The sequence below is a fragment of the Ovis canadensis genome, chromosome Y (genome assembly GCF_042477335.2).
Source record: "Ovis canadensis isolate MfBH-ARS-UI-01 breed Bighorn chromosome Y, ARS-UI_OviCan_v2, whole genome shotgun sequence".
In the NCBI taxonomy this organism is placed as follows: Eukaryota; Metazoa; Chordata; class Mammalia; order Artiodactyla; family Bovidae; genus Ovis; species Ovis canadensis.
This window is the reverse complement of record NC_091271.1, coordinates 17582054-17600461: the sequence shown is the minus strand read 5'-3', so window position 1 is coordinate 17600461 and position 18408 is coordinate 17582054. Positions and strand designations below refer to the sequence as shown.

At 41.4% G+C, this 18408-nt stretch overlaps 1 pseudogene; it reads right to left on the bottom strand.

Moving 5' to 3' along the window:
* The window catches only part of LOC138929715 (PI-PLC X domain-containing protein 1-like), a 30018-nt pseudogene extending 17895 nt beyond the window's left edge, over nt 1-12123 (bottom strand).
* Between the last annotated feature and the right edge of the window lie 6285 nt (nt 12124-18408).

Below are 18408 nucleotides of genomic sequence, written 5' to 3'. Positions count from 1 at the left end.
AAATTCCCAACATCTACTGGATCTTCAAAAAAAGCAAGCAAGTTCCAGAAAAACATCTAGTTCTGCTTTACTGAGTATGTCAAAGCCTTTGACTGTATGGATCAAAATAAACTATGGAAAATTCTGAAAGAGATGGTAGTACCACACCACCGGACTTGCCTGTTGAGAAACCTGTATGCAGTACAGGAAGCAACAGTTAGAACTGGACATTGAATAACAGACTGGATCCAAATAGGAAAAGGAGTACCTCAAGGGTATATATTGTCACCCTGCTTATTTAACTTCTATGCAGAGGAATGTTTGGCTGGAGGAAATGCAAACTGGAATCAAGACTGCCAGGAGAATTGTCAAAAACTTCAGATATGTAGATGACACCACCCTTATGGTAGAAAGTGAAGAGGAACTGAAGAGCCTCTTGATGAAAGTGAAAGAGGAGAGTGAAGAAGGAGGCTTAAAGCTCTACATTAGGAAAGCTGAGATGGCATCCTGTCCCATCACTTCATGGCAAATAGGTGGGAAAACAGTGGAAATGGTGGCAGACATTGTTTGGAGGGCTCCAAAATCACTGAAGGTAGTGACTACAGCCATGAAATTAAAAGATGCTTACTCGTCCTAGAGAGCATAAAGCAATACCAGAGGCTGACTGTGGCTCAGATTATGAAATCTGTATTGTCAAATTCAGACAAATTGAAAAATGTAGGGAAAATCGCCAAACCTTTTAGGAATAACCTATATCAAATCCCTTATACAGTGTAAGTGATAAATAAATTTAAGGGACTAGATCCGATAGAATGGCTGATTAACTATGGATGGAGGTTCATGACATTGTACAGGAGACAGGGATCAAGACCATCCCCAAGAAAAAAGAAACGCAAAAAGGCAAAATGGCTGCCTGAGGAGGCCTTACAATTAGCTGTGATATGAAGAGAAATGAAAGGCAAAGGAGAGAAGGAAAGATATACCCATTTGAACACAGAGTTTCAAAGAATAGCAAGGAGAGATAAGAAAGCCTTCCTCAGTGATCAGTAGAAAGAAATAAAGCAAAACAATAGAATGGGAAAGACTAAAGATTTCTTCAAGAAAATTTGAGATACCAAGGGGACATTTCATGCAAAGCTGGGTGCAATAAATGACAGAAGTGGTATGGACCTAACAGAAGCAGTAGGTATTAAGAAAAGGTGGCAAAGAATACATAGAATAACTGTACATCAAAGATCTTCATAGTCCAAATAATCATGATGATGTGATCACTCACCTAAATCTAGACATCTTGGAATGTGAAGTCAAGTGGTCCTTAAGAAGCATCACTATGAACAAAGTGGAAGTGACAGAACTCCAGTTGAGCTATTTCAAATCCTAAAAGATTATGCTATGGAAGTGCTTCATTCGCTATATCAGCAAATTCAAAAAACTCAGCAGTGGCTCAGGACTGGAAAAGTTCAGTTTTCATCCAATCCGAAACAAAGGCAATGCCAAAGAATGCTCAAACTACTGCACAATTGCACTCATCTCATACCCTAGTAGAGTAATGCACAAAAATCTTCAAGCCATGCTTCAGCAATACATAAACCATACACTTCTAGATGTTTAAGCTGGTTTTGGAAAAGTCAGAGGAACCAGACATCACATGGCTAACATCTGCTGCATCATCAATAAAGCAAGAGAGTTCCAGAAAAAGATCTACTTCTGCTTTATTGACTATTCCAAGGACTTTGACTGTGTGCATTACAAAAATCGCTAGGAAATTCTGAAAGAGATGGGAATATCAGAGCAGCTGACCTGCCTCTTCAGAAGCCTCTACGCAGGTCAGAAAACAGCAGTTTGAGTGGGATATGAACAACTGCTTCCACACAGGAAATGGAGTATGTCAAGGCTGTATATTTTCACTCTGCTTATTTAACTTCTATGCAGAGTACATCGTGAAAAACACTGTGCTGGATGAAGCACAAGCTGGAATCAAGTTTGCCAGGAGAAATAACCTCAGATATGCAGATGACACCACCCTTATGGAAGAAAGGGAAGAAGAACTAAAGAGCCACTTAATGAAATTGAAAGAGGAGAGTTAATATGTTGGCTTAAAGCAAAACATTCTGAAAACTAAGATCATGGCATCTGATCCCATCAATTTATGCCAAATAGATGGGCAATCACTGTTTGACTGTCTTTTGAGGGGCTCCAGAATCACTACAGATGGTGACTGCAGCCATGAAATTCAAAGATGCTTACTCTTTGGAAGGAAAGTTATGACCAACCTAGACAGCATATTAAAAAGCAGAGATGTTACTTTTCCGACAAAGGTCTGTCTAGTCAAAGCTATGATTTTTCTAATAGTCATGTATGGATGTGAGATTTGGACTAAAGAAAGTTGAGTATTGACGAACTGATGCTTTTGAATTGCAGTGTTGGAGAAGTCTCTTGAAAATCCCTTGTACTGCAAGAAGATTCAACAAGTCCATCCTGATGGAAATCAGTCTTGAATATTTATTGGAAGGACTGATGCTGAAGCTGAAACTTCAATACTTTGACCACCGGACGCAAAGAGCTGACTCATTTGAAAAGACCCTGATGCTGGGAAAGATTGAGTTCCAGAGGAGAAAGGCATGCCAGCGGATGAGATGGTTGGAGGGCATCACTGACTCTGGCCATGAGTTGAGTAAACTTTGCGAGTTGGTGACTGACAGGGAGGCCTGGTGTGCTGCATTCCATGGAGTTGCAAAGAGTCAGAGACAACTGAGTGACTGAACTGAGAAGGCTCTCTTTTAATTTTCTTGAGTGCGTTCCTGTTTTGCTGGAAGATGAGCATGAGTTGTCTTGCAGTGGAGCTCGCTGCTCTTCAGTGGAGCGTGCTTTCAGTGTAGGCATGCATCCTTTTGTATGGAATCTTGTCTATCACTATTCCCTGGGGCCAGGGGTTCTATGATGATCCAAAGTTCTGGAGCTGAGCTACCTGTGTCTGGCTTTTGGTCCCCCTCTTTCAGTAACCGCAAGACTACTCTTTCAACATTGCACAGAAGACAAAACCCCATGTTAGTGATGAAATAATCCACATCCTGAACTGTCAGAGATTCACAATGTTATATATAGAAAAGAAGAGGGAGAGCTAGATAGAGGTGATCAGGAGGAGAAAAGAAACTCAAAAGGAAAGAGAGCAATCAAGCCTGTAATCAAATCCCTGAGTGAAAATATATATTTAAAAAAGAGTCTTAATGCTACGGCAATGGCAACCCACTCCAGTAATCTTGCCTGGTAAATCCCATGGACGGAAGAGCCTGGTAGGCTGCAGTCCCTGGGGTCACTAAGAGTTGGGCATGACTGATCGAATTCACTTTCACTTTTCACTTTCATGCACTGGAGAAGAAAATGGCAATCCACTCCAGTATTCTTGCCTGGAAAATCCCAGGGGCAGACGAGCCTAGTGGGCTGCCACATATCAGGTTGTACAGGGTCGGACACAACTGAAGTGACTTAGCAGCAGCAGCAGCAGCTAGAAAACTAATAGCAAATATCAGAAAGCAAAATTTAAAACATAGACTAGAATTTGGACTCCCCAATGTACAATAGAAAATAAACCAAAACATAATTGAACACAAAAATTAGAAAAAATATTGTGGGGTCAGTTCAGTGTCAGGCAATCCCTTGTTCTTGCTTGCACTTCTTTTCAAATTCTGCAATTGTCCTTAAATGCAATTTTACTCCTTGACTTTAATCTGTTGTACCTGCCACTTCTGGAGTGGATCTCCTGTCTTATCTTTACTTAGGATGGCCTCCTCAGCTTGCAAGTCTCTTCAATGTCTAATCTTAGCCGAAATAGGAAGAGGTAACAGTAGACTTTATTCAGGATCACTTGCTCTGCTGTATGGTGGAGAGGCAGGAACACTGCAAACAAATACTGCTGGGATTTGTGGGGAGTCCTTGTAAGAATGGGAAGCACAGGGTCTGCCAAAGTCCAAAGTGCTGTGCAATTCTCAGATCCAACCACTCAAGCTCCTGGGTGCTTCGTGAGGGCACAGTCACAGGTGGGCCATGTATCTCATGCACTTCCCAGGCCCAAGCTACTCAGGGTCCGTCCTGTGCTAGGCATGCCGTCCCAGGTTGGCCATATGTCTCCGGCACTTCCCAGGTCCAAGCTGCTCAGATTCCCGGGTGTTCTATGAAGGCTCAGTCCTAGGTGAGCCATACATGTCCCGCTCTTCCCAGGCCCAACCAGTCCAAACTCCTCAGTTCTCTGTCAGGGCACAGTCCCAGGTGGGTTCTTTGTCTCTTGCACTTTCAGGCCTAAGCTGCTCAGATTCCTGAGTGTTCTCTGAAAGCCCAGTTCCAAGTGAGCCATACATCTCCTGCTCTTCCTAGGGCCAAGTGTCCTTGTGTTCTGCTAGAAGTTAGTCCCGGGTAGGCTCTTTGTCTCATGTACATCCCATATCCAAGATGCTCAGGTTTCAGGATGTTCCAGAGAGCCACTCATGATCTCAGGATCGCTGTAGTGTCATAGTCCCTGGTGGGTCATCATTTTTGTGCACTGCACAGGTTCTATCTGGGCAGCTTCTCAGATATTCCACAAAGATACAGTCCATGGTGAGCTGTGCATCTCCTCAGAGGACCTGATCTCAGGTTATGACACTCTTGGCATCTATACACTGTCCCAGATCCCAGGAAGCAATGGTTAGGGGCTGCTCGTGGATAAGTCTGCTCACAGCTTGGCAGGAGATGCAGTCTCCTGGGCCTAAAAGCTTATGGTCTTCTGCCTCTGGTTTTAAACATTCTGAATTTTTGCCTCCTGGGAGGGCCATAATGGAAGCTGGCTTGCTCTCCTTTGGTAAATACTACGGTACAGTCTGTTCTGTGAGCAGGTCAGGGGTCGCAGTGTGGTTCTAGAGCCTTCCCATGGGAACATTCCTTTATTTATTTATTTTTATTTTTGTCTCTCTAGTATTCTGTGGTTCAGGCTGCTATATCACATTAGTCCTCTCAGAGTGTCCTCAGGGCATTCAAACCCAGTCTTTATTATAAAGACTGAAGAAGCAGAGGGTGCCTCTGTGCATAGCCGCCACTCAAGGTGGTTGAACATGAGACTGTGAGGCAATTCTCCACTGATAATTGCCTTTTGGGCTTGAATTCTGAGATGATTTTTGTTTGAGGGGGAGTGGGTGCTTATACTATCGTCTGAGATTCCAAAGTGGCCCACTGAATCAACCTCCGAGAGGGTTTCCTGCGGTATGGAAACTTCTCCTTCTCTAATAGCTTAAGATGAATAGTTCCATATTCATGATCTCTGAAGAAGAAGATTTAACTTCAGGATCAGGGACCTGACTTGATCACTCAAGAGCTCTTGCATAGCACAGTTTTATAAGTAAGAAAAGGGACAGAGAAAGCTTCTGACATGGACATCAGAAGGGAACCGGAGAATGTCCCCTTGCTAGTGTAAGCAAGGGAGTTACACACATTTTAATATAGTCATTATAATAAATCGAAATAACGTCTAAATTTTGTGAAAATTTTACCAGACCTAGTCCCACAATTTATATTTTAGGATAACAGGATTAGAATTTAATAATAGAAAGACCCTACCAGACCCACTCCCATAATACACCTTCTAAAATATTAGGATTACTCAGAAGGTTTTCAGGAAGGAGAAATTGTCCTCAGGCATGATACATTGTTGCTATATAATCCCAATTACAGAATTTAAACTGATTTGTTTGCGGTGTAATCAACAGTTCCATGTATAAAGGTGGGGGGGGTAGCGCTTTATGTGACTAAGACTAAGGAATATAGAGAATGTAGGAATATAGAGAAAACCAAACAACCAGCAAACAAACATCTTTGCCCTTTTCTCCTCCTTGAGAATTCCAGAACCCTCCATCTCTTCCTCAGCAATCCAGACACTTTTCTCTGCTTTGGGGAGCCCAGACTTCTTATCAATCTGACTCAGCATTTAATTTCTATCCCCAACACAAATTCAGTTCAGTTGCTCAGTCCAACTATTTGTAACCCCAAGAACTGTGGCACACCACACTCCTCTGTCCATCACCAACTTCCATAGCTTGCTCAAACTCATCTCCATTGAGTCAGTGGTGGACTCAATCTCACCCTCTCTCATCTGCTTCTCCTCCTGCCTTCAATCTTTTGCAGCACTGGGGTCGTTTGCAAGAGTCAGTTCTTTGCATCAGGTAGCCAAGGTATTATAGCTTTAGCATCAGTCCTTCCAATAAATATTCAGACCTGAACTTCTTACTGACTGATTTTATTCCCTTGCTGTGCAAGGGACTCTCAATAGTCTTCTCCAACACCATACTTCAAAAGCATCAAGTTTTCAGGGCTCAGCTTTCTATATAGTTCAACTCTCACATCCATTCATGACTACTGGAAAAAATATAGCTTGGACTAGAAAGACTTTTGTTGGCAAGGTAATGTCTCTGTTTTTAAATGTGCTGTCTAATTTGGTCATAGCTTTTTTTTTCCCCAAGAAGTATGTATCTTTTAATTTCATGCTGCAGCCACCATCTACAGTAATTTTGGAGCCAAGAAAATAAAGTCTCTCACTGTTTCCACTGTTTCCCCATCTACTTGCCATGAAATCATGGGACCAGATGCCATGATCTTCATTTTAGAATGTTTAGTTTTAAGCCAGCTTTTTCACTCTACTGTTTCACTTTCATCAAGAGGGCTCTTTAGTCCCTCTTCACTTTCTGCTATATGGGTTTTGCCATCTGTGTTTCTGAGGTTATTACTATTTCTCCCAGCAATCTTGATTCAGGCTTGTGTTTCATCCAGTCTGGCATTTCACATGATGTACACTGCATCTAATTTAAACAAGCAGGGTTACAATTCAGAACCAGACCATTGTTGCATGTCTGGTTCTAGAATCAGTCTCTATCCCTAAATCATTTGTTTCTCTATTCTTGTTTATCTCTTCTCCTACCTCATTAGAAACAAATTGATTGGGCTTTCTGGGTATCTAGTGTCCTCTGCCAGCATATACAACTTGTTTAGTGAAAGTTATTCCATATCCTGAAAATATTTGGAGGCATTTACTGAGGAATATTTGAACTCCTTCTCATATGTCACTGCCACTTTAGGATCAGTCTACCGAGTTTATTTTCAAAGTATGTATTCTGCCACTACTAAGTAAGTGCTCTAAAGTGGGTATACTGTCAATGTAACACCATCAAGTACTGTTTAGCTCATAGTGTGAAGCATGCACTCAGTGAAGCTACTGAGCTCACCCTCTGTAGTATGCATCCAGCAGCTACTTAGTTTGCACTCTAAAGTATGCTTCTTACCACTGTTGTGCCCCACTTGGTGGCAATTATCCTCCAATTCATGATCTGGCACTCATGAGTGTACGCACCACTACTTCTGATTATGCATGCAGAAACTTCTGAGGTTGAAATCACGAGTTTGCATTCTGCTTTTACTAAGAATTGAATTAGGACAGGTGCACTAGTTAGCTTGCACTCTGGAACATACATTAAACTCTAGAGCATAAGAATCACAACCAAGTGCATCTGCATTCTCGACCTGGCGTGCCATAACGACTGAAAATGCGAGATGATTTTGGCAAATACTGACCCCTGATTTGAAACCGCTGCTGCTGCTGCTGCTGCTAAGTCACTTCAGTCGTGTCTGACTCTGCGTGACCGCATAGATAGCAGACCACCAGGCTCCCCTATCCCTGGGATTTTCGGGGCAAGAATACTGGAGTGCCTTGCCACTTCCTTCTCCAATGCATGCATGCATGCTAAGTCGCTTTAATCTTAATCGACTCCGTGCGAACCTATGGACAGTAGCCCACGACGCCCCTCTGTCCACAGGATTCTCCAGGCAAGAATATTGGAGTGGGTTGCCATTTCCTTTTCTTATTTCAAACCACACATTCTGCAAACACTGAGCTTACCCTCTGGAATACGCGCTTGTCAATACTGAGGCCGCCATTTAGAGGACGCTCGCTGGAACTACTTAGTTTCCAATCTGGATCACCCTTTCTGCCACTATGGAGGCAATATATTAACAAGCTTTAGAACAAGTGCATTGCTGTCACTGAGACTGCACAGAAGAGCATACATCCCATCACTCCTAAACCCCGGGTTCTTTAGAATATGGCCTGCCACTACTGAATCTGTCCCTAAAACATGCCTATTGTAAGTACACATACACTTTTGGTATATTACACTCTGGACTCTGCATCCCTGCACTACTGAAATTGCCTTCCCAAGCAAGAGTTCATCACCAGCTGAACTTTCACTCTAAAGCATAAATATCACAAGCATTAGCTTGTTGCTTTATAGGTAAGTCAGGCCACTACTCAACTTGCACTGAAGTTCAGGTGTGCCTAAACAATTACTGAACTTGCACTCTGAAATTTACTTGTGGACACAACTGAGCCAGCACTCCTGTAGACAGAGTGAGTTTAAACACTGGAGGACATGTCACGCCTCTACTGAGCATGAGCTCAAGTGCAGGCATCCGGGCTCTACTGAGAACATGTTCTAGTTGCACACATGCCACAGCAACTGAACGTGCAGCTGGGAGTACAGATCTCATGACTAGAGAGTGAGCACATTTCATCATGGGTTTTGCACTACTGAGGTTTACTCAGAAGCATATCTCCTATCGTGACTGCGTGTACCTTCAAGAGCCAATGTTCTGACACTACTGAGACTGTGCTGTAGAGTAAGAATACCTGAGCTACACAACTGCACACTGAATCATGCATCCCAGCAGTATAAATCCTAGCACTACAGCACACTTGTCACTTCTGAGTCCTTACACTAAGCAGGCATGGCACAGCTAGTGAGCATGTGGTCTAGAGCATATGTGTGGCCATTACTAATTTCAGACTCAGAAGCATGTGTCTTGCCACTTGTAAGCCCAGGCCCCCAAATATTCATGTTTCAGCTACTGGTTTTGCACCCTGGTACACTCCTTTATCACTGCTAAGCCTGCGTTATAGAGCATGAGTTCCACTACTACTAATCTTGCTCGATGGCCTGGGTGCTTAAACCTGTGAGCCTACACTCTGCAGCTGAAAATTTCCAATGACTTGGCTTGCCCTCTGTTGCATATTTTCCCCACTCTTCTTCCTGTACTCTAGAGCAGGTGTCCCAACTACTGAGGCTGCACTCTGGAGGACCTACTCCAGGGAACTGGAGGCTGCTTTGTAAAACACATATCCTACCCATGAGTGAACCATCATTCTAGATCAACTGTGTGACCACTAGTGACCTTGAATTCTGAAGAATAAAGTCACTTCCTTGAGGTATTGCTCTAGAAGGTGTGTGCAACAATTTACCCCAGTGACATTTTATACCAGCCATTTGGCTGCTAGTCACCCAGCACTCTAGACTGTGCAAGCTGTGAGTAGTGTACCTGTATATCTATGGATGACGTGCCACCACTACAGACCTGGTGTATACTTCATATGTCCTGCCTCAATTGATCATGCGTCACAATACACATATGCTACAACCCTTGCGCTTGCACTGTTGAGGGCTTGTCTTCCCACTACTGAGCTTGTGTGGCAGAGCAGGTATATCACATTTTCTGAATTTGATCTCTGGATATGCAACCAAAAATAAAAACCCAGCTTTCAAGAGAACATGTCCCTCAATTACTGAGTCTGCACTCTTGAGCAAGGGCACTGCAACTCCTGAGACAACACTCTGAAGCACATGTAGAGCAGGCATGCTGCATCTGCTGAACTTAGCTCTTCAGCATGCCTCTCAACAGTGAAACACACTTTAGGCATACCCCTCTTAATACAGACCCATGATCTAGAGCAGGCATGCTTCAAATCCTGAATCTTGGCTTTCGAGAACTCGTGCTTCATCTCCTGAGATGGTGCTTTTGAGGATCCTTCCCACCACTACTTAGACTGTGCTCTAGAGCGGGTGTGACACAAATAGTAGGATGGCACTTTGGAGCCTGCATGCATCACTACTGCGTCTCAGCTCTAGCCTGGAAGTACTGAAACAGCTTAGCTCGCAATCCGGAGCACACATTCTGCCACTAGTGTGCTTGCACTTTAGAGCAGGCTGTCTGAAGCCATCCCATTGGCACTAGCAACATGTGTCCAGCCACTGCTGAATGCACACTAGAGCACAGTTCCTGCCACTATTGAGCATGTACTCTACCACAAGATGTCTAAAACTGTTCAGTTGCATTGCGGAGCATACCTCTTTCCACAACTGAACTTGCATTCTACAGGAAATGTTACACAATCACTGATCTTGTGCTCTGGAATTGGCACACCATAAATAATTTTCTTAACATTTGAAGCATGTGTCTGGCCAACACTAAATCCATGCTTAAATCAGCTGAGCTAAAATCACTGAGCTTGCCCTCAAGAGTATATCTGAACTCACATTTTATAGAACACCTACTACAACTGTGGATTCTGTGCTCTAAAACTCTTGTGAGACAAGAGAACAAGATAGTGGAGCTGTAGGTGGATGTGGAGTACTTCTCTCCATGGATACATCAGGCATACATCTTCAGGCACAGAAGAGTTATCAGAACATCAGCTGAAAGCAGACAGGAGTACCTGGCACGTGGAAAAGAACCATGTACAACTCAGTAGGATGAAACAACTGGGGGAAAAAAAACCAGGAGTGTTAGTAGAATTAGATCTGAGTGTGTGAAGGGAATGAAGCAGGGGTCCAACCCACACTGGGGCAATTGTCTGAATCATAGAATAAAAATTTAAAGTGGACAGTGAAACAGCTGACCTGTGGAAACCTAAATGCAAGGAGAATCAGAGATTCCTTGCTGTAGTTGTACATACCCCAGACAAGGACATGTGTCCCCTGAAAGGCACAGTGGCTGCGAGCTGAAGTTTATGAATTCTGGGGTAATTCCTGGCTGAAGGCTGCTATTTACTGGGAAGAGATGGAGAGAGAGGGGATGTAAGGGAGGAGACTGTGGTAGGGTGTGCCTGTGGAAGAAAGCCAGGCAGCCGTGAAAGCAAGGCAATATCACTGAGTCACATGTAGGGGGTGGAGCAATCACCATAGCCTCTCTCTCCCCACATGCTAGCATTAGCAGTTACTACAATAGTGAGGCTGACCCATCAAATGCTGAACACACTGAAATGCAGAGCAGGACACCACCCAGGGTGCTCCTTTAAGTGCCTGATGCACCATACTAGAGTAGAACCCCACTCAGGATGCTCCTTTAAGTGTCAGATGCACTGATTTACACAGTAGGACCCCAGCCAATGAGGTTTGTCTATATGCAGACACACTGAACAACAGAGAAGGATCCCAGGCAAGGAAGCCTTCTAAATGGCTGAATAGGTGGAGATAGGAAGAAGACTAGCCAAACAGGCCTTCTGATCTTCCAGCTACTAGAAGCTCAAAAAAAAAAAATGCTTTGATAGGGCCATAACTCCTGTGGTGTACTCAGTCTGTGTTCCTGCACCCTGCATGCTTGACACCACCAGGGTCCCTGAAAGCCAAGCAGCTGCTCCACCTTCATAGTTAAATTTCATTTCAGAAAAGCTGCCACAGGTAGGAAAAAAAATTAATAATCTTGCAACTATTTGCACAGGATTGCTTCAGTCCTGTCTAACTCTTTGTGGGACACATTTCACGGCTACAGAAAACAAGCTCTAAAATACATATACTGGAACAGCTGATCTTTTCCAGTCTTGTTTCCACTGCTAAGTTTTCCAAATTTACTGGCATATTGAGGTCAGCACTTTCACAGCACTATCTTTTAGGATTTGAAATCGCTTAACTGGAGTTCCATATCTCCACTAGCTTTGAGTGTATTGGAAGCATCACTACAAACTTGACTTGTAGTTTTGTTGTTTTTTGTTTGTTTGTTTGTTTTTTACCTGTGGCAGGTTTTCTCCAATGAGAGTTAACTGTGAAGGTGGAGTAGCTGCTTGGCTTCCAGGGACCCCAATGGTGTCAAGTGTGCAGCATGCAGGGATACAGAATGACTTAATTTCACATTCCATGATGTCTGGCTCTAGGTGAGTAATCACATTATCATGACTATCTGCATCATGAAGATATTTTCTGTATAGTTCTTCAGTCTTTTCTGTATAGGCTTTTGCTGCCTTTTCTTAATATCTTCTGCTTCTGTTAGGTTCATAAAATTTCTGTCCTTTATTTTGCCCATCTTTGCATGAAATGTTCCCTTGGTATCTCTAATTTTCTTGAAGAGATCTCTAATCTTTCCCATTCTATTGTTTTCCTTGATTTCTTTGCATTCATCACCAATGAAGGCTTTCTTATCTCACTTTGCTATTCTTTAGTACACTGCATTCATATGGGTATTCCCTTTTCTCCTTTGCCTTTTTATTCCCTTCTTTTCTTAACTGTTTGTAACACCTCCTCAGACAACCATTTTGCCTTTTTGCATTCATTTTCTTGGGGATGGTCTTGATCACTGCCTCCTGTACAATTTCATGAACGTCCATATTGTTCTTCAGGCACTCTCTGATATCAAACCCCTTAAATCCTTTGTCACACCCACTGAATAATCATAAGGGATCTGATTTAGGTCATATCTGAATCATCTAGTGGTCTTCTCTACTTTCTTCAATTCAAGTCTAAGTCTATAGCATTAGTCCCACAAATACTGAGCTTCTACTCTGAACCTTCCTACTTACAAGTATTTGTCCACCATTTTAGAGCACTTTTGCTGCAGCTATTTATCTTCTCTCTGAAATACACGTACTGTCGCTCCTGAAAGGATGCTCAAGTGCATGCATTTAACTCTTATTGAGGCTATGCTCCAGAGTAGGCATGCCGATCTACTAAGCTTACATTTGGCCACATGCATCTTCCACTACTTAGACTATGATACTGAGGTCATGCTGCAACTACATAGTTGCAATCTCAAGCTTATCTTCTTTGACTTTCAGCTGCTATACCAGCACACATGTTCTGACCCTCCTATGCCCACTTTCTTGAATAGATATGAAACGACTGTTGAGATTGTATTCTGGAGCATGTCTCTGCTATTTCTGAATGCACTATTTTATTTCTTCATATTTCTTTAAAAAATTTTTATTTTTAATTGCAATAGAATTACTGTGTATTACTATGATGGCTTTTGACATATACATCATCATGAATTAGCCAGATGGATACCTGTGCCCCCCTATCCTGAACACAACTCAAACCTCCTTTGTTATCCCACACTTCTGAGTTCTTCCTCAGCACAAGAGTTGGGTACATCTTTCATGCATTGAACTTGCACTGGTCATCTCTTTTATATATGGTAATGCACCTATTTCAATGCTATTTTCTCAAATCATCCCATCCTTGAACTCTCTCATTGAGTCTAAGAGTATGTTCTTTATATGTAGATCTTCTTTACTAGCCTCCATGTAGGATCATTGTTACTGTCTTCCTAAATTCCATTTATATGCACTAATAAACAATATTTGCCTGTCTCTTTCTAACTTTTTTTCACTGTGAGTAGTATGCTTTGGGTTGAACTGCCTCATTAAAAGTGACACAAATATATGTTTTTCTGTAGAGTAATGTTCCATTTGGATATATAGCACAACTTCCTTATATATTTATCTGCTGATGTGCATCTAGATTATTTCCATGTCATAGCTTTTGTAAAGATGATTTCAATAAACAATTGGGGTACATGTGTCTCTTTTAATTCTAATTCTCTCTGGGTATATGCTAAGAAGAGGAGTTGCTAGGTCACATGTCAGTTCTAGTCCAAGTTTCTCAAGGAATCTCCAAACTGTTCTGCATATAGGTTGTACCAGCTTATATTACCACAAACAGTGTATTAGGGTTAACTTTTCTCCACACCCTCTCCAGGATTTTGTGTTTGTGGAATTTCTGGTGATGGCCACCCTGAACAGTATGATATGACTACACATTACAATTTTAATTTTAATTTCTCTAAAAATGATTGATGTTAAGTATATTTTGTGTGTTTGTTATTCATCTGTATGTCTTATTTAGAGAAAAGACTGTTTATGGCTTTTGTCCCCTTTTAATGATGCTGTGAAATTGCTGCACTCAATATGTCAGCAAATTTGGAAAACTCAGCAGTGGCCAAAGGACCAGAAAAGGTCAGTTTTCATTCCAATCCCAAAGAAAGGCAGTGCCAAAAATGCTCAAATCACCACACAATTGCACTCAACTCACACGCTAGTAAAACAATGCTAAAAATTCTCCAAGCCAGGCTTCAGTAATACATGAACCAGGAAATGCTAGATGTTCAAGCTGTTTTTAGAAAAGGCAGAAGAACCAGAGATCAAAATGCCAACATCTGCTGGATCATTGACAAAGCAAGAGAGTTCCAGAAAATATGTCTATTTCTTCTTTATTGACTATGTCAAAGCCTTTGAGTGTGTGGATCACAATAAACTGTGGAAAATTCTGAAAGAGATGGGAATAGCAGACCACCTGGCCTACCTCTTAAGAAACACATATGCAGGTCAAGGAGAAACAGTTAGAACTGGACATGGAGCAACAGACTGGCTCCAAATAGGAAAAGGAGTATGTCAAGGCTGTATATTGTCACCCTGGTTGTTTAACTGATATGCAGAATACATGAGAGACACTGGACTGGAAGAAACACAAGTCAGAGTCAAGATTGCTGGGAGAAATATCATTAACCATAGATATGCAGATGATGCCATCCTTATGGCAGAAAGTGAAGAGGAACTAAAAAGTCTCTTCATGAAAGTGAAAGAGGAGAGTGAAAATGTTGGCTTAAAGCTTAACATGCAGAAAACGAAGATCATGGCATCTGGTCCCATCACTTCATGGGAAATAAATAGGGAAACAGTGGGAACAGTGTCAGACTTTTTCTTTCTGGGCTTCAAAATCACTGCAGATTGTGATTGGAGCCAGGAAATTAAAAGATGCTTACTCCTTTTAGGGAAAGTTATGACCCACCTAGACAGCATTTTCAAAAGCAGAGACATAACTTTGCCAACAAAGGTCCATCTAGTCAAGGCTATGGTTTTTCCACTAATCACGTATGGATATGAGAGTTGGACTGTGCAGAAAGCTGAGTGTCAAGAATTGATGCTTTTGAACTGTAGTGCTGGAAAAAACTCTAAAGAGTCCCTTGGACTGCAAGGAGATCCAAACAGTCCATTCTAAAAAAGATCAGTCCTGGAAGTTCTTTGGAAGGAATGATGCTAAAGCTGAAACTCCAGTACTTTGGCCACCTCATGAGAAGAGTTGACTCATTGGAGAAGACTCTGATGCTGGGAGGGATTGGGGGCAGGAGGAGAAGGGGACAACAGAGGATGAGATGGCTGGATGGCATCACCAACTCAATGACGTGAGTCTGAGTGTACTCCGGCAGTCGGCGATGGACAGGGAGTCCTGGCTTGCTGTAATTTATGGGGTTGCAAAGAGTCGCACATGACTGAACGACTGAACTGAACTGAACTTAAGCAACTGACAAAGAATTAATCTCAAAAATATAGAAGCAACACCTGAAGCTCTATTCCAGTTATATAAACAACCCAATTAAAAAATGGGCCAAAGGACTAAACAGACATTTCTACAAAGAAAACATAGAGATGGCTAACAAACACATGAAAAGATGCTCTACATCACTCATGATCAGAGAAATTCAAATCAAAACCACAGTGAGGTACCATTTCATGCCAGTCAGAATGGCTGCTATCCAAAAGTCTACAAACAATAAATGCTGGAGAGAATGTAGAGAAAAGGGAACCATCTTACACTGTTGGTGGGAATGAAAAATAGTATAGCCCCTATGGAGAACACTGTGGAGATTCCTTAAAAACAAACAAAACTGTAAATGGAACTGCAATACGACCCAACAATCCCACTGCTGGCCATAGAGACCGAAGGAACCAGAATTGAAAGAGACATGGGTACCCCAATATTCATCACTGCATTGTTTCCTATGGTCAGACATGGAAGCAACCTAGGTGTCCATCAGCAGACTAATGGATAAGAAAGCTGTGGTACATATACACAATGGAGTATTACTCAGTCATTAAAAATAATGCAGTTTAATAAATTCTAGAGGTGGATGAAGCTGAAGCCTATTATACAGAGTGAAGAAAGACAGAAAGAAATGCACCAATAGAGAAACTAACGCATATATGTGGAATTTAGAAAGATGGTAACAATAACCCTGTATGCAAGACAGCAAAAGAGACAAAGATGTATAGAACAGTCTTTTGGACTCTGTGAGAAAGGGCAAGGGTGGGATGATTTGGAATAATGGCATTGAAACCTGTATAATATCATTTGACAAACAAATCACCAGCCCAGGTTCAAGGCATGATACAGGATGCTCTGGGCTGGTGCACTGGGATAACTAGGAGGGATGATATGAGGAGGGAGTTGGTAGGGGGTTCAAGATGGGAAACACATGTACACCCATGGCAGATCCATGTTAATGTATAGCAAAACCAATACTATATTGTAAAGCAATTAGACTCTTATCAAAACAAATAAATTTATATTAAAAACAAATAAAATAAAATTGTGTCCAATGTGAGGAGAGCAACAGCATTCTTTAAACAATATCTCTAAGTAAATGAAAATTACAATTTTATGGGTTCACAGTGTCCTCATCAGTATGAGCCCTACCTCTTATTACAGAAAGAATAGTGGAATATGAGCTCAATTAAAGGAGAGCTTTTCATCAACAAGATCTGCATGATTCAGCCAGAAAGTTAGTAAGTAATGCAGGGCTTCCAAAACAGTTCATTTAAGATCTTGGGAGCTAGCAAATAGTTTGGTCACCTAAATAAAGTTGCCTAAAATTATATATTTGACATATAAACATATATACATCTGTCTATGCATGAATGTGTGTATAAAAACGCACAATGGCTTTTATTTCTTGTTAGGTATATTAAAAATGGAAAAAAAATCATATGTAGAATGACTCAAAAGTCTAGTCGGTTGTTGAATATATATAAGTGGAAATACTTCAAAATATGTTCTCTTGGCTGCATGTAATATATGAGGACTCTTTTATATCACTCATCTCTCTCCTTTTAATAAATATCTACCAATTTTCAAATGTTCGGCCAGCTTAATGACAAATATATGTATACATATATATATACAAATATCACATATAAAATAGAGAGATATGTTTTCATAAAAGAAAATATTGATACCAAGATAGATTTCAGAATTATTTCCAACTCCACGCTCCATTTCAAAATGAAAGAGCCAAATTTATTGCTGACTCAAACACTCCAAAGCTGGGAAACTTGAAAAATAAATTGAACCTGCAACTGAGATTTTCTGTCACATTTATGATTGAGCTCTATGTCCAACACTTTCTTTCCTTTCTTGTACTAAGCGGTCCCTTAAGATTGAAAAGTATGAAATCTGAGAGAGAGAGGTAGGAGATTGCAGACCTCCTCGTGTGTAAAAGTAATTTTAACCAGAGAAGCTAGAAAAGACAGAAACTAAGGAAAATAATCAAGTGATAGAGCATAATAATGATTTAGCCATTAAGCAAACTCAAGGGTCTTTAGTTCCTCTTCAAGGGCCATCGATAACATTCTGAGCAATATCCTGTGAGCAGTTTTAGAGATGCTAAAACACCAACCAAACTGAAATTTAAGTACATAGTTGGAACTAGACGGTCGATGATGTGAACTCCCAATATCGTCAGTAACAGGCCATTAGTAGAATGTCCCAATACTGGTCACAGACCCAAAGTCCCACCCTCACTCTGTCATTAAAATCCTTCCCTTGAGAGTATTTGGGGATTTGGGTCTTTGAAGCACCAGCTGCTAAGACACCTTGCTCAGTACTACAATAAACATTGATTTCCCTGAAACCCAAAGTCACTTCATAGATTTTACTGCACAGAAGCCAGTAGACCAAATTTGCTTGGGTAAAAATACTGAATAACAAGAATGTGTGTACAGAAGGGTGATAAATCACTTTTATTTCAGAAACGAAGTAGATTTATGTGATTTTTTAGTGTAAAAATTCTTTAGGAATGAAATTTTGCATGCTTCATGGTTTTGGTGACTATTTCTATAAGCAGTCTGTATTTTAAGTTGATGCTGAAGTAGACACTGGTTGACTATTACTCTTCAATTGCTAGACCGGAGACTTTGTTATGTCACAGCTAACCTTCGATTGCTAGGAGACCAGTGATTTTGTGATGTCACAGCTTTTTGACTTGGAAGACCTCTGTGATGGTCTAGAGAGTTTCTTTCTGTAGACCAGCCAAGCAACATTTCAAGTTGTAGTGTGTACAGTCAAACAAATGAGAAAAGTTTATGAAAAAACATTTCTCTCAGTTCAATTCAGTTCAGTCGCTCAGTTATGTCCGACTCTTTTCAACTCCATGAATCATAGCATGCCAGGCTTCCCTGTCAATCACCAACTCCCGGAGTTCACTCAGAATCACGTCCATCCAGTCAGTGATGGCATCCAGCCGTCTCATCCACTGTCA